The sequence below is a fragment of the Lepisma saccharinum genome, assembly GCF_977018435.1.
Source record: "Lepisma saccharinum chromosome 12 unlocalized genomic scaffold, izLepSacc3.1 SUPER_12_unloc_1, whole genome shotgun sequence".
NCBI classification, from domain to species: domain Eukaryota; kingdom Metazoa; phylum Arthropoda; class Insecta; order Zygentoma; family Lepismatidae; genus Lepisma; species Lepisma saccharinum.
Window position 1 is genome coordinate 627,363 of NW_028142891.1, and position 21,951 is coordinate 649,313.

The following is a 21,951-nucleotide window of genomic DNA, read 5'->3' on the forward strand; positions in this document are numbered from 1 at the left end:
TTTGTGTTGTTCTCAAATCCTAACAGCTCTCCTATAGTACCCAGATCCACTGTCTCTGTAGCAGATACAATCTCTACTCTGTGAGTGACAGAATTTTGAGTTAAAACTATACCTCTGGGTAATTGAGCATTTAGAGTGGACAGATTATATTGCCCTGGAGTGATGACAATTTTTTGATCCCCTACTGCAATTGTGTTGTTGTGGTGTGTAATATTAGGTATCAAGTACATGCCGTAAAATGCTCTGAGAGCTATTGTTTTGGGATACACTATGTCATCATGCAATTTGAGTTTCAATATTGAATTTTGGCTGGTGAGATGGAATACCCCCATGATGTTTCAGATACCACAGGGCCTTTTGAAAATCTTCAATTGATGGTTTATTTATTTGAGACATGTATCTGAGAACAGATAAACACAAATGTCCGCAATTAACATCTTTGAAGTTTTGAACACGGGCATTATTGTAATAAAGATTAGGTGATTTTAGATATTTTATTAAATTTTCAGGTGGAACACCTCCAAATGAATCAAACACAAATGCCTCATTGTTTAAATATTTAAGATAACAGATCCAGTGAGTGCCCTGATTTTTGTACTTATCCAAATTAACAATGCCACACTCTTTGTTGAGTGGTTGTTCCGGCAAAGAATCAGACATGTACACACCCCTAAAATGTTTGATGCCCAGTGGCTTGATTAAAGCTTCAATATCTTGGTTTGTAAGCGGCTCTTGTTTTTTTTAAAGTTATTCATGGCTCTCTTAACACCTTTGCCTTGTTTCTCCATGGCGAGGTTATGGCGCTTCAATTCATCTAATTCTGCCCTATGTTTCTTGGCATCTATTACTGTTTTTGCTATGGCAGCTGATCCCCCGGCCAAGCTCCCCACAGCCCCAAGTGCTGCTAAAATGGCCGGGATAGGAAATATGAAACCCCCCACATGTGATTTTTTTCTTGATTGCTGTAATTTTTTTAATTGGGGGGTGCTAAGCAACAATTTCATACCATGGCCCTTGGCAAGACAAGAGCTTTTTTTCTTGCGCTGCTTTTTGGTCAAGAGACTGTCAATAGTTTTAAGAGATTTGAGACCTGCATAAGGTATTTGATACATAACACCCTTGGCCTTCATTGTAGGTTTATTATATACATGTTCACAACCCCCACCCCAGTTTTTGTTTGGTGCTCATAGCTATGGTGGTTCCCAATGCTGCTATTTTTTCACTCAAAGAAGCATCTTTGCTTACAAATCTACCAAATGCAGCCTCTTCTAATTTCTTGTCTGCAACATGTCTCTTGTCAAGATCAGAATGTGTGTTGTATGCTATGTCATGGTCTCTACAAGCAGCATCGAGGGGATTAACACCAGCATCCCCTCTGTTTAATCTATGGTCCAATTTTGTGCCTGGACCACAATACTGATAGCCTGGAATGTGTAGTTCAAATGGCAGCTTGTTTATAATGTCATTAACCAACCCCCGACCCTCAGAAATATTCCAAAATTTAGGTGGTAGAGTATTAATAATTTTTATGAGATATCCAATCCCCTTAGTGTCATTCACTATAAAATTAGACAATTTTGTGCTTATCATGTCCATAATTCCAACCTTTTCATTGTAAAAATTGTGGTTGCCAGCATTTTCCTCCCCAGCTATCACCAATAACCTATCTACAAGTTTCCTGACATCATCAACCCACACAAATTCTTTAGGCAGGGTGTTGTATTGTTTGATTCCACTGCCAGTCTTGATCTGTGACCATATGGGCTTGATTAAATTATTGTATTTTGCTCCACTGCTAGACTTGACTCTTTTTTGTGTGGGATCATTGTTCTGGTATAGAGCATCTGATTTTATTAATATTTCTTTGTAATATTCATAATCTTGATCTGTATAGCTGCCAGGCCTCTTCCTAGTCATCAGTTCCCACAACCCAGGTGTGCCGGGGTACTTAACAAAAGCACCTTTTTCTCCGAGACGAGATTCTGAATAAACAATCAGATCATCCCAATAAAAGTTACTCTGAAATTGCCAATTCTGTGTATGATGCTGCCATCAAGCTCTGTGTCAGCATATAAGCCAAAGACCTCATCTTTGTTGTCTTTAGGTGTGGTTAAATATTTTTGAGCAAGAAGACCCAATTCAATAGGATCCTGAGTAGCTTCAATTCTTCTAGGAGCAACAGGACTAGGTGTATGAATACTGGAAAGTGGGGTGAATGGATAATCTAATATGTTCCTTGCAGCTACAGGCACAAGCTCTGTGATCAAATTTTGATTCTGCTCTGTAACAGTTTTGATATTCTTACCTAAATTATTAATAGCATCAATTACAGGCTGTTCTGTTTGTTTGTGTTTTTCATAAATTCCACGGTTCTCTGATTTCCATCCCTTAAATCTTTTTACAAGATAATCTCTTAACTTAAGATCATCAATGATTGGCCTTTTCATGGTTATTTATTTATGTCTCAACGTCTAGAAAATCGTTGATTTTACTTCTGTATTTGCCACTATTGGGTGTTCTTGTCATATCAATTGTGACAAACCCATAACTGTCCTGGTTCCAGCACCTGCTGCAAAACTTGGAAAAATTATTGTAGCTCAGGTCCCCACCTACATATTCATCATGTATGTGTTTGAGGTTGGTATGATCTTGATGAAATACACATATAAAATTGCTGTTGTCTCGGATCAGTTGCTTCGGAATTTTAGAAAAAGTCTGTGCCAGGTAGAAGCAATCAATGTTTTTGTGCCGCCCCTGTGTAAAGAAATTTCTAACCTTGTTTTGATTATCCAGTATAATGTCATCAAACACAACAACAGAATTATCGAGACATTCATGAAGTGGCTTAACATCTGGTTCAAAAGTGGCTATATCCAATCCATCATATAGCTTCATCAGCTGCTGATATTTTAATTGTTCCAAGCTCTTAGAAAAGACATACAAGTGCCTGTTTTTCCAGTCTAACTAGTTGGGTGCCAATAAAAAATTATCAACCATTAGTGTAGTTTTACCACAAGCAGATGGCCCAACAATAAGACACCTAATATTATCAGGTAGCAAGTTGCCATTTCTCTTATTCTGCTGTTCAGGTTCTGGCAGCCTTTTTATAACATCCCAGGTGCTCATATTATTATTTTGTCTGCATCGATCCAGCTGTTTTCCGGATGACCCAGCCATTTGACAAATAACTTGCTGCCTTTTCTGCGGATGATTTTTTCTATGAGATATGTGTCAGGCTGTTTAGTTTTGCTGAGTTCTTGTTCATAAAACCTGCCTTTGAGAATTTCTCCTCGGTGATCTTTTATTATATATGTGTTAAGGGTCCCAGGTTTAACTTGAACCACTGTAAATAATTCAGTGCTCCAGTTTCTCGTAAAGCCTCTTTTGAATAAGTGCTTATATTTGCTGATTCTTACTTGATCGCCCACCCTGTATTTGGCCCTTCTTGTTGTTGGCTGGTATCTAGGATAATAAACAGTGCTGATCAATTTTTGCTCATCAGATGAAGTTACTTCAGAGGGTTTCATGTTGATTGTGGAATGGATAGAGTTGTTATATTTATGTAGAAGTTCTGGAAGAATATTAACCCATTTATAATTACCTTGGAGGGTAAATTGTTTATACATAAGATTTTTTAGGGTTTTGTTGAATCTCTCTACAATTGAGGCCTTGAGATCACTGTAACTCGAGTAATGTTTTATTGCCTGGCTTTTAATAAATTGTTGAAACACTGAATTATAAAATTCTTTGCCATTATCTGTTTGCAAATAGCGCGGTGATCTTCCACTCTGATTGATGATTGTCCTGAGGGCTTCTGTAACACATTTTCCAGTCTTGGATTTGAGTGGCACAGCCCAGGCAAATTTTGAAAATGTATCTATTACAGTAAGTAGATACTTGTAGCCCTTGTTGATTTTGTCTAAGTTTTTCAACTGCCCACTTGCTATTTCAATCAAGTCGCTTTGCCATAAATCATATATGCCTTTTGTGACTACTGGGAGTCTCTTATAATTATGTCTGGCCTGTCTGTGTAATTCATCAACAATAATTTGTCTAGACATAATATGAAAACAAGAATATTGCAACTATGGGGTGTTCAGCAGCTGAGACTGCAGGATTTTCTAAATATAATTTGTCCCCTATTTGTATTTTAAATTCCAGAGAGCCATCATCTTCAGTATAGGCTGTTTCTAATGTATTGGGGTCTGTAAAATCCTCTAACTCTACACTGGTGATTTTTGGTTTGTTGTCAGCATTTGTTATTGATAATGTGGGGTAGTGGTGTGCCTGTGGTTGAAGCCAATATTTGATCTTGATTGGTCTCAGTGTGCCCCCAACAAAAAACTGGTAATAAAATTGTGCAGGGGACAGCATATATATTTTGCCTCCTGGTGTAAATGGTGAATCATATTCTTTGTTGGGGATGCTGTACAATTCAAGAATTACTGTATGTTTTGGATTCTCGATTATGCCGGTTATTTCCTTTTCTGCTGTAAGCAATCTACTCGTTACAGATTCAAGGTGCTCATTGATAGTCCTAACAACATCATCATGGCCTGGCTTTATTTTTATGTCCACAGCAAGTCTCTTGTATTGTTGCACAATCTCTTGAAGCTGGGTGGCAAAAACAGACAGAGCATTTGCTTGATTGGATTCCATGGTCCCTAGCTGTTGCTTGATATTAGCTACAATTTGTTGCAAATTTTCAACAACTGCCAATTTTGAATTTTGAGCAGTAAGATCATGGACCTGCCTTCTGATATCCTCAAACAGGGCATGCAGTTCATTAATATGTTGATTGGTTGGTAGAGTGGCCACTGTCTGTGTGAGTTGTTTGATCTCTGCTTGGATATTCTTGATATCTTCTGATTTCAATATGCGATTCACAGCTCTCTTAATATTTTTAAGTTCCTGTGATGTAGGAAGATTTGATACTGTATTTTGTAAAAATTCAAGTGCCAATTTTACATTGTTTAATTCAGAAGCATCAGCCACATTTTGCATAGCATTTTGGAGCAGGGCTATATCTGCCTGAGAGGGTGTGGATTGTTGTAAAATTTCAAGTTTTGTTTGGATATCATCGATCAAGTGATGAAAATGAGATAGCTCAGATTCAGTGTTGAGGTTTTCAAGCTTTGTGATCTGTTGCTGGACACTGACAAGTGTATCTACAATCCCAGGCAATCGGGATTCTAGTACATTTGCCAAATCACTTTGCACTGCTGCTATTGTACCCTCAAGATGGGTTATGGAACTTTGAATTTTTCCAAAATCTTCATATGTTTCAAGTTGCAGCTTAATATTTGCTACACTCCGAGTTATTGCATTCAAAGCATCAGAAGATGGCAAGTTGTTCATAAAATTTTCAAGTGTCTCAATTTTTTCTTTAACCTCGGCTATGGCATTGTTCAGAGGGTCCAGATTAGGTATCTGGAGTGACTGAATCTGTTCTTTTAGAGTGGAAATCACTAGATCAAAATCTTCTTGTGATTTTATGCTTTTGACAATTGTTTGGAGCTGTGTCTGGACATTATTTATCTGTTCCTCTAATTGTTGTTTCAATTGCTCGGAGTTGGTGGCCTGAGTCTTAAATTTGGCTTGAAGAGTTGCTACAGCTTCTTCTAAACTTTGAAAATTATCCAATGTGGCCAGGTCAGTATATTTCTGAAGCAGCACTTTGAGTTCAGAATCAATTTTAAGAAGAGGGTCCATGCATTGTGATTGCAAATTTGTAATTTCTAGTTGAAGACTGGCATTCAGTGTGGTTTGTAAAGCTTGTAAATCACTTCTTAATTTCTTGACTCTGACATCAAGCATCAGAATCTCATCACTGTGATCTTCATGTCTTGTATGGCCAGATATATCATTAGGCATTTTTGTTTTAGTGGTTATTTATTATAGAGTATCTGATTCTTAATTCTATAAAAAAGGGTATAAGCTTGTCATAGGATCCCGGGACCTCAATATATAAGCAGTCACCAGCAGAAACAGTATAAACAGTGCCAGAAATCATGTTTGAGTGCTTAATTCTATAAATATTTCTCCCCACTGAAATCTTGACATCACCCTCGGGGGTTGTAATAAATTGCAATTGACCACCTACAGGTAATTGGTAATGATTTAAATTATTGTTAAATATGTACAATATTTTACCTGTTTCTTCATCAACATCTGTAAGTATGCTGTTCAGATGAATAATTAACAAGCCACTCAGTTTAGACAGCATATCAGGAGAGGGTTGTGGTGTTGGCAGATCCATAATAGCCTGTTTTTTGAACCCAAATAAGTTCATAGGCATGTTTATTTATTTCAAATCATGCTCTGTAATTGGGCATTGTTTGCCATTTTTCAAATCACAATGCCCCCAAGGTAAAGTATGTATGCCACATGATAAAATACATCTCTTATCATCATGTGGGTCCAGAGCCACTTTTCTTACAATATTTGAAGTCAGCAAGTGATCCACACTCTGGATTCTGGATTCTGATGTTTTGATTGAATTCTGGGATTTGATGCAATTTTCATAATCTTCAAATTGGAGATCTTTTTCAACAGTTACTTTGCCAATGCCCTTGGCCTTTTTGGCAACAGCGCCACTACATGTTTCAAAAGTGTACATCTTGGCACTTAACCCAGCAAATTTCACAATAACATCACCACATGTCTCATCTTTTAACTTCCCAGGCACCTTTTTGTTGTGGGGTTGAATTATTGTATGTTCACTGGTATCAAAATATTTAAACAATTCAGGCTGTGACATATCTTGATAAACATCTTCTGTTTGAATATCAAGAATAAAACTATCCGTATCCATGTACATCAGTTTTACACGATCACCATAAAAAGGTTTCAACACATCATAATACAATGTTAACATATGTAATTTGGACGATTCCAATATTGCAGCCCCTTCATAAATAGGTTTATCAAACTTGATCTTTGTTTTCTTCATGTTGAAAAGTGCCATGTGTTCATCATAAATTCTTCTGTAATTGAAATTAGGCTTTGCAATCAATTTGTTGCTCAGGCTGGGGTCAGTAATTATTTTAACATCGGTATGTTTTCTGACATTTTCAATTGTTTTGCCATATACAGAATTAACCATCAATTTAAACAAGGCCTTATCAAATTGGCTCTTTGCCGATGTTCGAAGCTCCGTGTTTGTATCAATGTATGGCTTCAACCATCTTGAGTGCCTGAACCTCAAAACTTTTCCAACTTTGGTCACTTGAACACCATGTTTCATCAGGAACTGGAGGTTTTTGTAATATATGACATAATCCTGTTTCGGCTCCAGAGTCATCATGAGCTTCTTCTGTTTAGAGCCAGGTGAACACTGAACCTCGGGAATTGGGGGCAGATCAGAAAATGTATTGTGCAAATCATCAGGAATTATCAGATGGCCAGGTCAACCTCTAAGAAGAGGCCATAGTCACTGTCATCAAAGTCCTGAAGATCTTCAATATTGAAATCTTCAACCCATTCAAGCCCTGCATATGGCAGTTTTTGCATCATGGCATGACCATAGAGGCTGTTGGCATCTACATACAGTATATAATTTGATGGCCGTGCTGGATCATAATCAGGCATATATTTGTTATTTGCTCTGGCATATCTCTGAGAACATTGCACCATCCCCCCTCTTATACATTTCTCCATAAACAGATACTTATCTTGATCGTGGATCAGATCCAATTGCATTTTAGTGTTCAAAAATGTTGCGGCCCATGCTAGGCCCGGGGCACTGTAAAAATACACTGGATCCAGTCCATAATTTTGCATGGAAGATTTTCTGAATGCCTGAAATATATCAGCTGAGAGGGTGACATCAAGTTTTAAATATGCCATGTGATAATCACCAAATGTCTTGCATTTTATATTGTTCCACATCAAGTGGGCATTGTGATAATCTTCATCACTGATTCCAGATCCTCTGATTCTGCTGTAAAACTCTTCTTGTGGTGGCAGGGAACACTCATCAAATTTAGAAAAATCTGTAACATAGTCATATGGATATACACCCTTCCGCCTAATTAATTTCAGGTCCAGATTTGGAAACGAGGCACGTGTGATTTTGAATTGATCATCAGGTAATTGATTTGCCAGTGTAGCCAGGCTAGCAGGTAAAAATCTGTAAGAATCAAGAAATCTTATGTGAATAGGAACACCATTAACTTTAATTATCTTGCTAATAGATATATATTTCTCATCATTTTCAGCTAAAATATTTAAATTCTGTTTCTCAAACCCCTCGTATCTGATCAGATGATGAAAATCATAATTGGATGCTCCATGGCAAAATATGGGGATAAATTTTGGTCTCTTGATCTTAATATTGCAGCTTTTACACAGGGCCATTAAGAATTTACCATCTGTATGAGAATGGTGTTTCACCTTGATATTTGTATCTGAAAATTCAGAATCACATACCGGGCATTTTTCTGCATTGTTGAAATCTTCAATCTGTTTCTCTGTTAAAGGCAACATAGGTTTTGATTTTAATAAGATGTTAGATGCTATGTCACGGCACTCATTTTCTATTCTATGTGCAAATATTTTGATGGCATTTGGTCCCATGTATGAATATTCTTTAATAACAACACCATCCTGTATAACCATAAAACAAAAGCTGGAAGGTTCATGTTGCTGATATGGTGTAATTGAAGATTCTTCTGGATCTGGATTGCAGAATGCAAGAGGTTTGAGGTTCGATTCAAAATCACAGACAATATATACTGGGTGTTCCAACAAGGCTTCAAACTTTTTGAATTTGCAATTTTCACTTGGATTGGGCATCACCATATGAACAGGTTTATGGTTCCCACAGTATTTCAGATGCTCAATTAGCTTGTTTTTGGCAATTTCTGTATTACATTCAGGAACCCCCTTCACCATTTTTTGACCATCAAATACAGTTAAACATCTTCTGCACAACTTAAATATTCTATTAGATTTGTCTAGTTGTGTTCTCACTAAAGCTTCAAGATTATGTATCAGAGTATAATGATATGTGCCATCCCCTTCAATTAAGAGCAAATCAATCGGAATAGCAGATTCATCATCAAGTGTACTGATTCTGAGAGGTGCTATCGGGCAATTGCCAGTGGAACAAATAAATACATTAATAGATAATTGTTTGCCATTGATATGCCTGGCCTTTTTTTCAAATTTATCAATATTCTGAACAGACATTGGATATTCTAAACCCTCTATTGCTTCGTCAAAATCATTTTCATGTTGTTTGTAATAATTTATTCTCTGAGGATTTCTTGAAGCTGGAAACAAAGCAGCTAAAATACACCACAAAAAGCATTTCTGGTCGGTATTTTTTATATTGACCACGGCTTGTTTGTTTTTAATATTGGCAGGTAATGGCAAATATGTAGATCCTCGCAATGGGCTGAATTCAGAAATATTAACATATAACTTGTGCGGAGAACCGCATAGGGTCCATCCAGACTCTTTTGCCGCAAATTCAGAGTGTTTCATATTCAGTTGATCCATCAACCTGCTTATTATTCTGTCTGCATTTGAATATACCGGTACAGTTTCTGTTATGTGGGGCTGTGTAAATTTTGTGCCATTTGGCTTCTTATATTGTACAAACAATTTGAGGGATAGCTTATAAGACCCATTTTGTTCATTAAGAATTGCCTGCACATCAGGATTTATACTGTTCAAAAAATTCTTAATGTCACATCTTGGCTCTGATACAAACCGATAATCCCTTAATTGGCCGTTAAAACTGCTACGGATAGGTTCATAGCGTGGCTGCTTTGCTGCTCTGGCATTAAGAGGTGCTTCGTGCTTTCTTTTCAGACCAGATGTGGATGGTTGTGTTGATGATTGTGCAGAGCAAGTATCTTTATGTGTATATGTGAAGTATTGCATGCTGTATTTTCTATTGCATTTGGGGCAAATTTTTGTGGGAGTTCTGTATTTGTCCGGGTTACAAATTTTTTGGTGCTTGGCCCAATTGGGGCTGGATATATTTTTATTGCATTGATTACAATGTTTTTGATTCGGCATTTTTGTTGTTGTTTATTATATACAATTTCCTGGGTTTCAATTCAAAACTTTATACTGAATAAAAAATATCAGGTGGATTCAGCACTGTGCTTTGCATGTGTGTGTACGTGTGTATGTGTGTATACACTTAATATTTTTGGCTTTGGTATTTATATACAATTTCTTGGGATTCAGATCAGAACTTTATGCTGGATAAAAATATTAGTTGGGTTCAGCTGTGTGATTTGTATGTGTGTGTATGTGTGTATGTGTGTATACACTTAATACTTTTGGCTTTGGTATTTATATACAATTTCTTGGGATTCAGATCAAAACTTTATGCTGGATAAAAATATCAGTTGGGTTCAACACTGTGCTGTGTGTGTGTGTGTACGTGTGTATGTGTGTATACACTTAATATTTTTGGCTTTGGTATTTATATACAATTTCTTGGGATTCAGATCAAAACTTTATGCTGGATAAAAATATCAGTTGGGTTCAACACTGTGCTGTGTGTGTGTGTGTACGTGTGTATGTGTGTATACACTTAATATTTTTGGCTTTGGTATTTATATACAATTTCTTGGGATTCAGATCAAAACTTTATGCTGGATAAAAATATCAGTTGGGTTCAACACTGTGCTGTGTGTGTGTGTGTACGTGTGTATGTGTGTATACACTTAATATTTTTGGCTTTGGTATTTATATACAATTTCTTGGGATTCAGATCAAAACTTTATGCTGGATAAAAAAAGCAGAAATAGGCCACAACTTGGCCACAAGTGGACCGGAAGTAGGCAAACCGGAAGTGGACCGGAAGTGGACCGGAAGTAGACCGGAAGTGGATATGTGTGGGTGGGTGTGGGTGGGTGTAGGTGGGTGTTAATACGTTTGGCTTAGTTTTAAGTGTGGTCAAAAAAAATATGAGGAGGGGCATATTTTTGACAAGTTTATGGACAACAAACTCACAGAAGTGCCTTCTGTAAGTGTATACAAATCAATCTGAGGGGGGTCATACTTTCTGAGAGATTCCCGAGGGCATTTTTACAAAAATCTTGGATTAAGCAGAGTTCCACACTTGAGCAAAAAGCTCATATGGGCATGTTGAGCTTGTTTTAAGTGTAAGCAAATCTGCTTGAGGGGGGTTCATACTTTCTACACTTGTAAGTGGTGCTGGTTATATCATAAATACCACTACTGGTGTCTCTGTTTCCGCTCAGGTCGGCTACATCCCATCATATTATTGACAAGCTACGCACCTTGTTTTTGTTGTTTGGTGCTCCATGTGAGTTGGTCTCGGATAATGCTTCTTATTTTCGTTCTAACCTCTTTAATAATTTTCTATTCGAGTCCAATATCCGTCATATTTACACTAGTGCTTATTACCCCAATCCTTCCTTAGCGGAGAGATTCATACGGAACCTTAAGGCTTCATTAATTTGTTACCATTCCAAGGATCATTCCAAATGGGACACTCATCTGGAAAGCATAGCTTTTGCCTTCAATACCGCCCAGCACGATAGCACTCATACATCTCCATCTAAAATTATTTTGGGTCGAGACATAGACGGCCCGATGAATTTTTTTTGGGAGTTACAAACTGATTCCGAATTGGCGGCTCCTCCTTCGCCGGAGCGGGCACAGCGCTGGGGAGAGGCCTACCAACATCACTTAAAGTCTTGGCGTTCTCGCCAACTTAAATATGATCCTTCCAGATCCCAGGTTTCTTTGAAACCAGGTGATATGGTACTTTATCGAACCTTTCCCCATAGCAATGCATTGCTTCACATATCTTCCAAGCTTCAAGAGCGTTGGTTGGGTCCGGCCCAGGTGTTTAAAATGCTGGGTCCGGTTACCGCCATGCTGGTCGACCCCGACACTCAGCAAATCGTCCGTAAGGTGCATGTCTCCCATGTCAAGCCGTATGTTATTCGTGACGAGGAGACTGTTCCTCAATCGATCGATTTAGCGGATTCAGATGTTGCTGTTACGCTTCAATCTTCTCCTCGTCCTTCTTAGAGCTTCCCTTTCGGTTCATAACTGCCTTTGATATTCTTAAGTGGTAGTGCTTGGTTCCCCCGATGTATATCCTAGCTCTTTTCTTAGATAGCTCTTGTATATATATATATCGTGTATTTTGTTCCCAAAGTTATTGTTATACACTCAGGTATTATTTTTAAAATTAAGGCTTTTTGTGTATTTATGAATGATTTTATTCATTCTGTGTAATGGTGTTTGTTAATACTGCTCACTATGCTCTCTTGAATTTTGATTCTGTATGTTCTGTATCCTATGATTATATCTGCCTTTTGCATCTTTGTAATAGTGCTACCTTCCTTTTCCTTGTTGTAGTAATTTCCTCCTCTTCTTTCCTATTTCTTATTTCTTCCTTCCTTCTTTTCTAGTTTTGATTCCTGGTTTTTTTTTTCTTTTCTATGTTTTTACTCCTTCGAGGACGTGAGATACTACTGGTGCTCTTTTGGAAAATGGTTCAGTGTTACAACTCACTTTACAATTCGGCGTAGCCTTTTTCGTGCATGCATAGGAATGACAACGTAGCAGATATGTTTCAGTCAGGAGCGAGTTGAATTTTGTCAGACATCGAGGTGTTTCGACCGGGAGGTGTGCACGATGTTCTGCAAATTGGAGGATCGCCAACAGAATTGGTTTTCAAAATTTTGAATTTGATGTGTAATTGTGAAAATTTGTCAGAGTGGAACTCTGATTGGTGATTACGATTTACTGTGCTTATGGTGTGTTTTGTTAATTTTTGGGTATTTTTTTTACTAGTGTTATTTGCCTTACCATTTCTTATTGTTGGTCAATCAGGGGTATATATTTGCCTGCTAATCTTTTTATTAGTAATTTGCATTGCCTTCTCTATATCGGTGGGTTTTCCCTTCCTTTTTCTAGTGGGGGGTATTTGTAACGTTTGCATTATTTTGCTTTACAAACATTACACATTTCAAAAAAAAAGTAAAGAGAAAGCGACGTTCCCCTTTTTTTTTAGCCATCGGAGGTCGCTTTACCTCACGATGACTTCTGGTGCTGCCTCTAGCGGTGATTTCGGCCGCACTGGCCTGCTTGTAAAATATGCTGCCCCAGTCAGTCGGCGTGTGCGTTCTGCCTCTTGCAGCTACTTCCTACTCCCGCTCCGAACGGCAAGCGCCTGACCTTGGGCACGACGTCAAATCCATCGTCGGCAAGAGATACAACTCCACCACCTTTTTTTCTGAAGTGAAGCCTGACATTACCACCGTTAACACGTAGAAGCCTGTCGAACGAGTATAGTGGAAGGATGGTGTGGGTCTTGATGTGTAATTGAACGTTAGTGGAGGTATGTACAAAAACAATCTCTTTGCTGTGATATGGGAATGGTGATTACATCTTGCGATCTTGCCGTTCGCTGAGAACGAAAGATAAATTGCTTTGACTTTTTACGCAACCTAGAGTAACGAATTCTATAAAGCGAACACTAGTTCTCCTTCAGTCCCCCCCCCTTTTTATTGTTTCTCTCGGCGAACTTTCTGACAAGAGTTTTGAAACCAATGCGTATATTGGTGAGTGCGCGATAAACAAGAGAAAAAGGAGCCAAGTAAAAAGGGCGTGTGTATGCACGCAGGAACTTGTGCTATATTATGTTGACGCATTTTATAATCAGTTATTCTCAAAGGAATCCCACGCTAAACGCAAATAGCTGCATAATTGAACTATTTAATAAAGTTTATTCACGCACAGGCAGCGTATATAAACTGACAGTGAAGCATATCATTTTGATCGTCCAAAAGTTGCGTCGGTGAAGTTAAATGCCTGCACGTGCGCACTTGACAGTTATACTAGCGGAAAATTGCGATTCTTGCCGCCTTATCCCAATTTCTATCTCGTAGTTTAATAACCTCACTGTCCGCCTTTGGGTAGCACTACCGATGCAATTTAAGTATAAAAGAGAGGCATTTGATTAAGTATAAAAGAGAGAGGCATTTGATTAAGCATTAAAAGAGAGAGGCATTTGATTAAGTATAAAAGGGAGAGGCATTTGATTAATCATTAAAAATAGAGGCATTTGATTAAGTATAACAAGAGAGGCATTTTTGACTTTAAACAAATGAAATAGCGTGTACGTTGTATTTTGCAAATTGTACTTTCAAGGTAATTTAGAGACACGTATAGGTACACGTCAATTATTCGTAGTCTCTCACTCCATCAAAGAATAAGGTTGTGATTTACACTGTATTTTGGGAGCATGCTCATGATTTGTTAACAAAAAGAATGGAAGTTGCACGAGAAGATTAAAATAGCGCGCAGGACGCGCAGGTTATTGTTAAAGTTACGCTGATTGTTAAAATCGTTTCCCAACTCTAGTTGTTGGATATTGTGCATACTCGCAAAGTGTATTGTTTCAGAACTTTGAATATATATAATATATATTTATGTTAAAATTACCCCCACACCCCCTATACGCCTTCATGGCGTGGTGCTATCCACAGGGGAATACTTTACCTTTACCTTTTTTGTTAAAATTGAATTGTGGAGATCATTTAATTGTGCTATATTATATTGATCATTTAATTTTGCCTTGATTACGTGCACTAAAATAGTAAGATTTACAAAAAGGTGGGAGTGGTTGAAAACCCAATTGAAGTTAATATTAAAGAACAATTATTGGAGTACGTGTTTGGCAACGTTGGAAAAGGAGAAAGGATATTACGTCGGGAGAACGTAGCCAGAGAACATAGATTACAGCGGAGAAGGCAAGCACAGCTATCCGCTGGCGAATCCCTTTCGAAACTATTGCATAACTGTGTATAGTTCATAAGTTTCTTTATTCCAGGGTCTCCTTTTTGTCTCGTGCTTCTTGTGCTTGCTTCCCGTAAACTCTCGCAGCACGGCGCAGGAAGTACGACACAAGAGGATAAATGTTTGTGGCGTGAAGTGTGTATGCTAAGATTATTATTTACCTTGAAAGCGATCGCAGCCCAGTCGTTTCCAATTGATCAATTTGCGCGGTCACTTTTGACTACACACGCCACGTCATACTCTACATACAAACTGGCGACTGTACTGGTCCGAAAGGCACCAGTGCACACACGTATACCAGCATGGTGGACGGTGTCTAGGATGCGAAGTCTAGATGGGCGGGCAGAAGAATACACAACACATCCATAATCTAGCTTCGACCTGATGAGTGCACGGTATAGGCGAAGCAATACCGTCCTATCAGCACCCCAAGAAGTATGAGATAAAACGCGTAGAAGGTTGAGAACTCGAAGACAAGAGAATTTTAACTGGCGAAGGTGAGGGAGACATGTTAATTTCTTATCGAAAATGAGGCCCAGGAAGCGGACCTCATTCACGAAGCACAGGGGAGATTTCCCCATGTACAGGTCAGGATCGAAATGACATGTACGCTGACGACAAAAGTGAACACACACGGATTTCTCGGATGAGAAGGTGAAACCTGTTTGGGAGGACCACTCAACCAAACGGTTTATCGTCAGTTGGAGTTGACGAGAAGGTGACGCGAGATTCCGTGAGCGACAAAAGATCGTGAGGTCATCTACATACAGTAGACCATGTACAGGGGCAACAATGCTTGCCATAACGCTGTTCACTGCTATGGCAAACAGAGTCACACTTAATACGCTTCCCTGCGGAACACCGTTCTCTTGTTCGTGAAGATCCGAAAAGGAGTTCCCAACACGTACGCGGAAAAAACGATCGGATAAAAAGTTTTTAATAAAGTACGCCATATGGCCACGCATTCGAAACTAAAATTCGCAATGATCGCATCCCTAACAGTGGCCAAGTTGGCTAAAAGCAGCACGCGCTACTGGATGTTTGGTACAATGCGAGATGGAGGTGGCAAAGGGTCGAAGTAAAAAAATGGACCTGGAAGGATGCACGTCGGTTTGAGTGGCGTGCATTTTGCCAATTTAACACTCATACAGCAGTGTCTGGTTGAAATAGAAGTTTTTTACTCGACAGGTACCGTTTCTAGAAGTTACGGGAGATGGTAATCTTGTGAGGTAGGTGGAAATTACCATGATATAAGAAGAAAGGTGGACCCGAGATTGCATCATCCATGCTGGTATGCACATATTTGAGGTAAGATACTGTTTCTTACTTTACACGGGGTGTAAGGGGTGACCTTCCACGTAGTACACCCTGGACTGCAGACTAACGAGGCTCTGGCGACTGGCCCTATGGCCAGTATAATTTTGTTTGTATTGTCCTGTTCTTTTGTCCTTATGTGTGCTGAGTGCCCCTTTACAGCCTCAGCTTTTAACGAAAGTCAGAACATTTTAATATTTTATGATTTTAGTTGTGCAACGTTAGAATTGTTATTTGTAACGATAATGGGCTGGACCCCGTATAATGTGACGGGTGCAAAATAGCCTTAGTGCTGATGCACCCAAAATTTTAAATTTTAAAAAAAGTCTTACTTTACACAACGAAGAAGTTCATGAATGTCCCGTGAAACTGATTACGTTTTAAGCACATATCCTTGTGCAGAGCTTCAAGTGTACTCTCTTGCCATTTATGCTTGAACTTTTTACCGTATCGTGTATTTACGACCACATTTGTATATAAAATGGACGATGACGCAATTTTGAAAAAAAAAATGGTTAAACTAGTTTTCGGACCATTTCTGCGATCATTCGATGTGTTAAGATCACGAATATCTCAAACAAAGTTCTTGGAGCTTGCTTCAGGAGGAAACTATCGTAATTTTTATGTGCATAGCCAATGTAAACATGACCACGGTTTGGTAAGTGCACCTGCACTTAGCTTCACTCGTTTTAATACATACGTTCTTTGAGCAAAGACGCGAAAGTTTTAAAGTTCTGCATCGATCTTATTGATTTCTAATAAAAGCTGATTGGCTTATTTTAAGCAACAAGGAAGTACTGTGAAATTTCGAAGCATGTATCAATATACAATGTGAAAGAAACATCGATCCTTGTGGATGATAATGGTTGGCTTTTCATAAGAATCCAAGTTTTGTTAACTGTGTTGATTTTAAACGAAGTTTCATGTCAACGTACGACAGTGTACGTTTTGAGTATATAGTAAGGATTAACAGAGACATGTTATAATTAGTGTGTCGATTTTATAAGGTTAACTTCTGCAAAATTTAGGCCAATGTAAAAGAGCTGTGTAGAGTAATTTATTTGTTGCATATCTGAGATTACACATGATGTGGTACACACAAATTCGAAAGAAACGCCCTCCCTTACGGTTATGCAACCCGTAATTTTATATCATCTAGTTTCGCCTGGTAGAGTAGTTCCCGAGAAGAGCAGTGTTTCCAAACCTATAACTGTAGTGTTTCCAACCCTGTATTGGTAGGTTGGTTGTTGATTTGGTGTTTTAAGTCCACAATACACAGTATGACTAATCGGGACTGGACCTACAGTTTAAAGTGGGATCCGAACCCCTTTGTGCCTCCACCGGGACTCCTTGATTACAAGGCGACGACGATACCATTGCGTAGAAGACGAAACCTTCACGTAAACTTCTTCATTCGTGAGTTACATTTGGTTTACAGACTCACATTACAGGACACTCTTTTCCTGTATTGCATGTGTTCTGGAGCATTTATTTTTCCTTCTGCGGAGAAAATTCTGTTATTATTTCACATCTTATTTTTCGCAGCTTCTCTATCATTTATTGGCTAATCGCAACAATGAGGATGAATGATGACTCGATGAAATTGATAAGAGGACAGTCATAAAGAAACCATGGGGGCTAGATTCATATTATTATTATTACTAGTATTATCTTTCTTTTTTACTTTGCTTTTGGCTAATCGCAACGATGAGGATTAGTGTATGATAAAATGCATGAAGGAACACTCATAAACAATCATACCCAGGCCGGGACTCCAACCCGGGAATTTCGGCAGCGAGATCAAAAGCCGACGGCTTACCACGCTCGGGCACAGAGGCGGCCAATTATTATTAGTGATATTGTCTTAAGTAGTGTATTTTGCCACCATATTCTTTCATACAATCATGCAACTGATGAAAATTAAAATGTTAAAATACCTGCCTTCGTTTTTTTTAAAGCTTGCAATATAAACCCCTGCTGCACGAAGCCAAATTGTGGGAATACGAAACAGAACCAAGTTAACATATCTTGACCGTGGAAAGTGATAATATAAAATCTAGAAAAGAGCCATTTAACAGTTGCCTGATTGCTTTTTCATTTGTTGTATGGGAAGAATTGTCTGAAATGTGTGTGTAGTGGCAGGCAAAGCAGATCGAATAGCGAGGCAACACTGCCACTGTTCTGCACAACGCGTCTCGTCGAGTGGGCGGGGCACTGTGGGTGCGAGCGAGCTGCTGTTGCTTCTGCAAGAAGAACACTCACAGACAACTGAATGACGCTCCGCTTAAAATCTTGTCAATCGAGAAAGGATTTGTTGAGAAAGGGAATTGAAATATAAACGCCAGAATTTGGTCTAAGCCTATAATGGTTACTCGCAATAAGAGCTGATCAATTTTTACATGTGGAATTCCGTAATGAAGGAGGCAACAGGCCGCACTCCACACCTTTAGCCTGGTAACACTAATAAATCATCTCATTATATGCGTTCGGTTATGCTGATAGTCATGTTTAATATATTACCTTCAAACATAAACAATATCATGGACTCACTCAGAGGCAGAATTCAATTTTACGCTTTACTTTCCTATAATCATTCCGCTCCATTTTCGTATTCTCAATTGAACTCGCACTATTTTTTCCAGAAGTTGAGTCCCACCTCCCTTCTCCCACCTTAAAAATTCTTGGGTGAGAGGCTAAAAACTATACTAAAACTGAATTACAGACAATACTTTACGACTCAAAGTGACGTGACCTAGAACGTAGTGAAAAATCACTGGTGCAAAATTCAACGTAATGATGATAAAATGAAGGTAGGAAAATGGATGTGCTAGAAAGTTTTACATACATACATACATACACACACATAGTTAGTTCCGTGTAGAAGACAAGTAGATATAAAACGGGCATTTAAAAACAAACCGGTTATACAAGTGTCATGTGCCATCGGGCACTTAACAAGTGCAATCAGGTGACCCTGTGTCGGGATGTGTCATGTGCCCATCTTGCATCTTGGAACATGCATGTTAGAACATGTTATTTCCCAGTAGGGAACAGTGCATCTAGGGCTAAACTGGTTATAACTGGTTATAAAAGTGTAACTTGTCATCGGGCACTTAAGAAGTGCAACTTAAGGCTATGCCTACCCCTCTGCAAGAGGCCACCCCTCTGCAAGAGGCCACTTACACTCACTTCCGGTCTACTTGTGGCCAAGTTGTGGCCTATTTCTGGTTTATATATATTGCATCATGCTGTGCAACAAATTATTATCCAATAAATTATTAGATACGTGTTGTTTTCTGATTGGCTGCTTATGACATAATGTGATTATGTGTTATATTCTGATTGGTTTAAATAAGCAGTGTTTCTATTGGCTCTGTAAATCTATATAAGCCAGTGCACAGTGCAGATTCTTCACCATTGCTGGATCGGCAGTGGAACCCACAAGTGGGGGGCAGAACCTGAACAGGCTCCACCAAAGTATAGGAGACTTGAAGCATATAATTTGGCGGAATAACCCAAGTAAGGTCATAGAAACAATATACACTGATACAATAAAAGCCAATTTTTGGCAGGGGGGCCAAAGTGGTTCCTAAATACAAAATCTCAAGAACTAATTGACATAGAGCTATGCAGTTTTTTTTGTCTGCCTGGTACTCAAGTGCTCTATCATTGTAGACTATAGTCGAGAGCCCCAACTCAATTTTCTTCTCTGATTCTTGTTGTTCTATAGCTGGTCTAGGAGGTTTTTTAAGTGCTAAAGGTGTGTGAATATAAAGCTCTGTTCTTAAACATTGTATATTAATAATTTATTGCCTGAAATTATACAATTTGAAAAAGAAACCTATAAAAATAAACATATACCCCAGTATAAACTCTATTTCATGATATTTGTTGTTTTTTCTATAATTTTTATTAACATAAAATTATAACAATTTTAGTTAAGTGTGAGTTATTCCAACATTTTTTTCTAATTGTATATAAATAAACAATAGGTGAAAAAATGAGTAACAAAATAATTAGATCAAACCAAAAACAAGAAATCTTGTATAGAAATGAATATACTACAACAGACATAGATGATGATCTCTCAGATATTCCAAATTTTCTGGCTAAACTGAAGCAAAAAATTATAGATGCAATTCAAAGCATGCTTTTGAAATGTTCCCTCAAAATATACTTCACTCTATCCTCACTGTATATAAATCCTCGTGGTGAACAAGAACAATATTCTCATTGTACCCGTGTGTCAATTTTACACCGTGATGATATCACTTGTTTGAATGATATTTATGATAAAATGTGTGAAACACTTAAACTAAAACAACAAGAATTTGAAGGCAGAGGTTCAGGATGGCGATTGTGTAATACTGATCATAAACTTGAAATTAAATTAGCTCGATATACTCCCCTTGGTGGTGGGTCTAGTTATATTGAGCTGCCCAAAAAGATTAGAAACAAACATGCTGTGTTAAATATTCAAAATGAAGATGATATGTGTTTTCTTTGGTGTATTATAGCACATTTTTATCCAGCACCAAATAATAAACATCGTGTCTCTCACTATATGAAATATTTTGATGAGTTTGAACAAATAATGTTTGGTATCCAATATCCAGTAGGTATTTCAGCTATCCAGCAATTTGAAAAACAATATGAACAGCACCACAATCAACCATTAGCTGTGTTTGTTTATGGCTATGATGAAAAATTTCACATTAATGTACTTAGACACCATCCACCAGCTAATGATGCACATATTATTAGATTGCTGTATGTTTCTGAGGGAAATCAAAAGCATTATTGTTTGATACAGGATCTCCCAAAATTAGTGAGAAACCAAATAACATTACATCATAATAGAATTACCATATGTGATTGTTGCCTATCAATATTTCATGGCACAAGTATGAAAACAAGAGAAGAACAATTAAAGGAACATATTGAAAAATGTTACCTCTACCCCTGTGTGACTTATAAGTTTCCACTCAAAACTATAAAATTCAAAAATTTTAAATCACTAGTGCAGCATCCATTTGTGATCTATGCTGATTTTGAGACAATACAGAAACCAATGGCAGTATGCCTCCCAGATTCAAATTCATCATACACAACACATATTGCTAAACATGTCGCTTGTGGTTTTGCTCTGAAATTGGTAAACACATATCACACAAACAGTCCACCCCCTTATATTTATCGAGGTGAAAATGCAGCCCAAAAATTTATCCAAACTCTTCGAGAGTGGGTGGAAACACTTGCTCCAATTTTACATAACACAGAACAGATGAATGATCTTACACCAGAGCAACAAGACCAACATAATAATGCAACACAGTGTGCATACTGTAACAATAAGTTTGATTCACATTGCCCAAAAATTCAACATCACAATCACTATAGTGGGGATTTCATTGCCAGTATTTTCAATCCATGTAACTTGAAAATACAGAGATACAAATTTATTCCAGTATTTATTCACAATTTGCAAAATTTTGATGCACACTTGTTTATCTCAGAATTGGGATATGATGCAGAGGATATTAATATTATACCACGCAGTAAAGACAAATATATCACCATAGAGAAAACTATTAGATTAAAAAATGGAAAAATTGTTTCTCTCAGGTTTCTTGATTCATACCAATTTCTATCTAGTAGCTTGGCAACTCTGGTGAAACAATTAACCGATAGTGAATTTGTTCACACGAAGAAATATTTTGGTGATGATAACATGAAATTGCTGAGAAGAAAGGGTGTCTACCCTTATCAATACATGGATAATTTTGATAAATTTAATGAGACACAGTTACCACCACGAGAACAATTTTATAA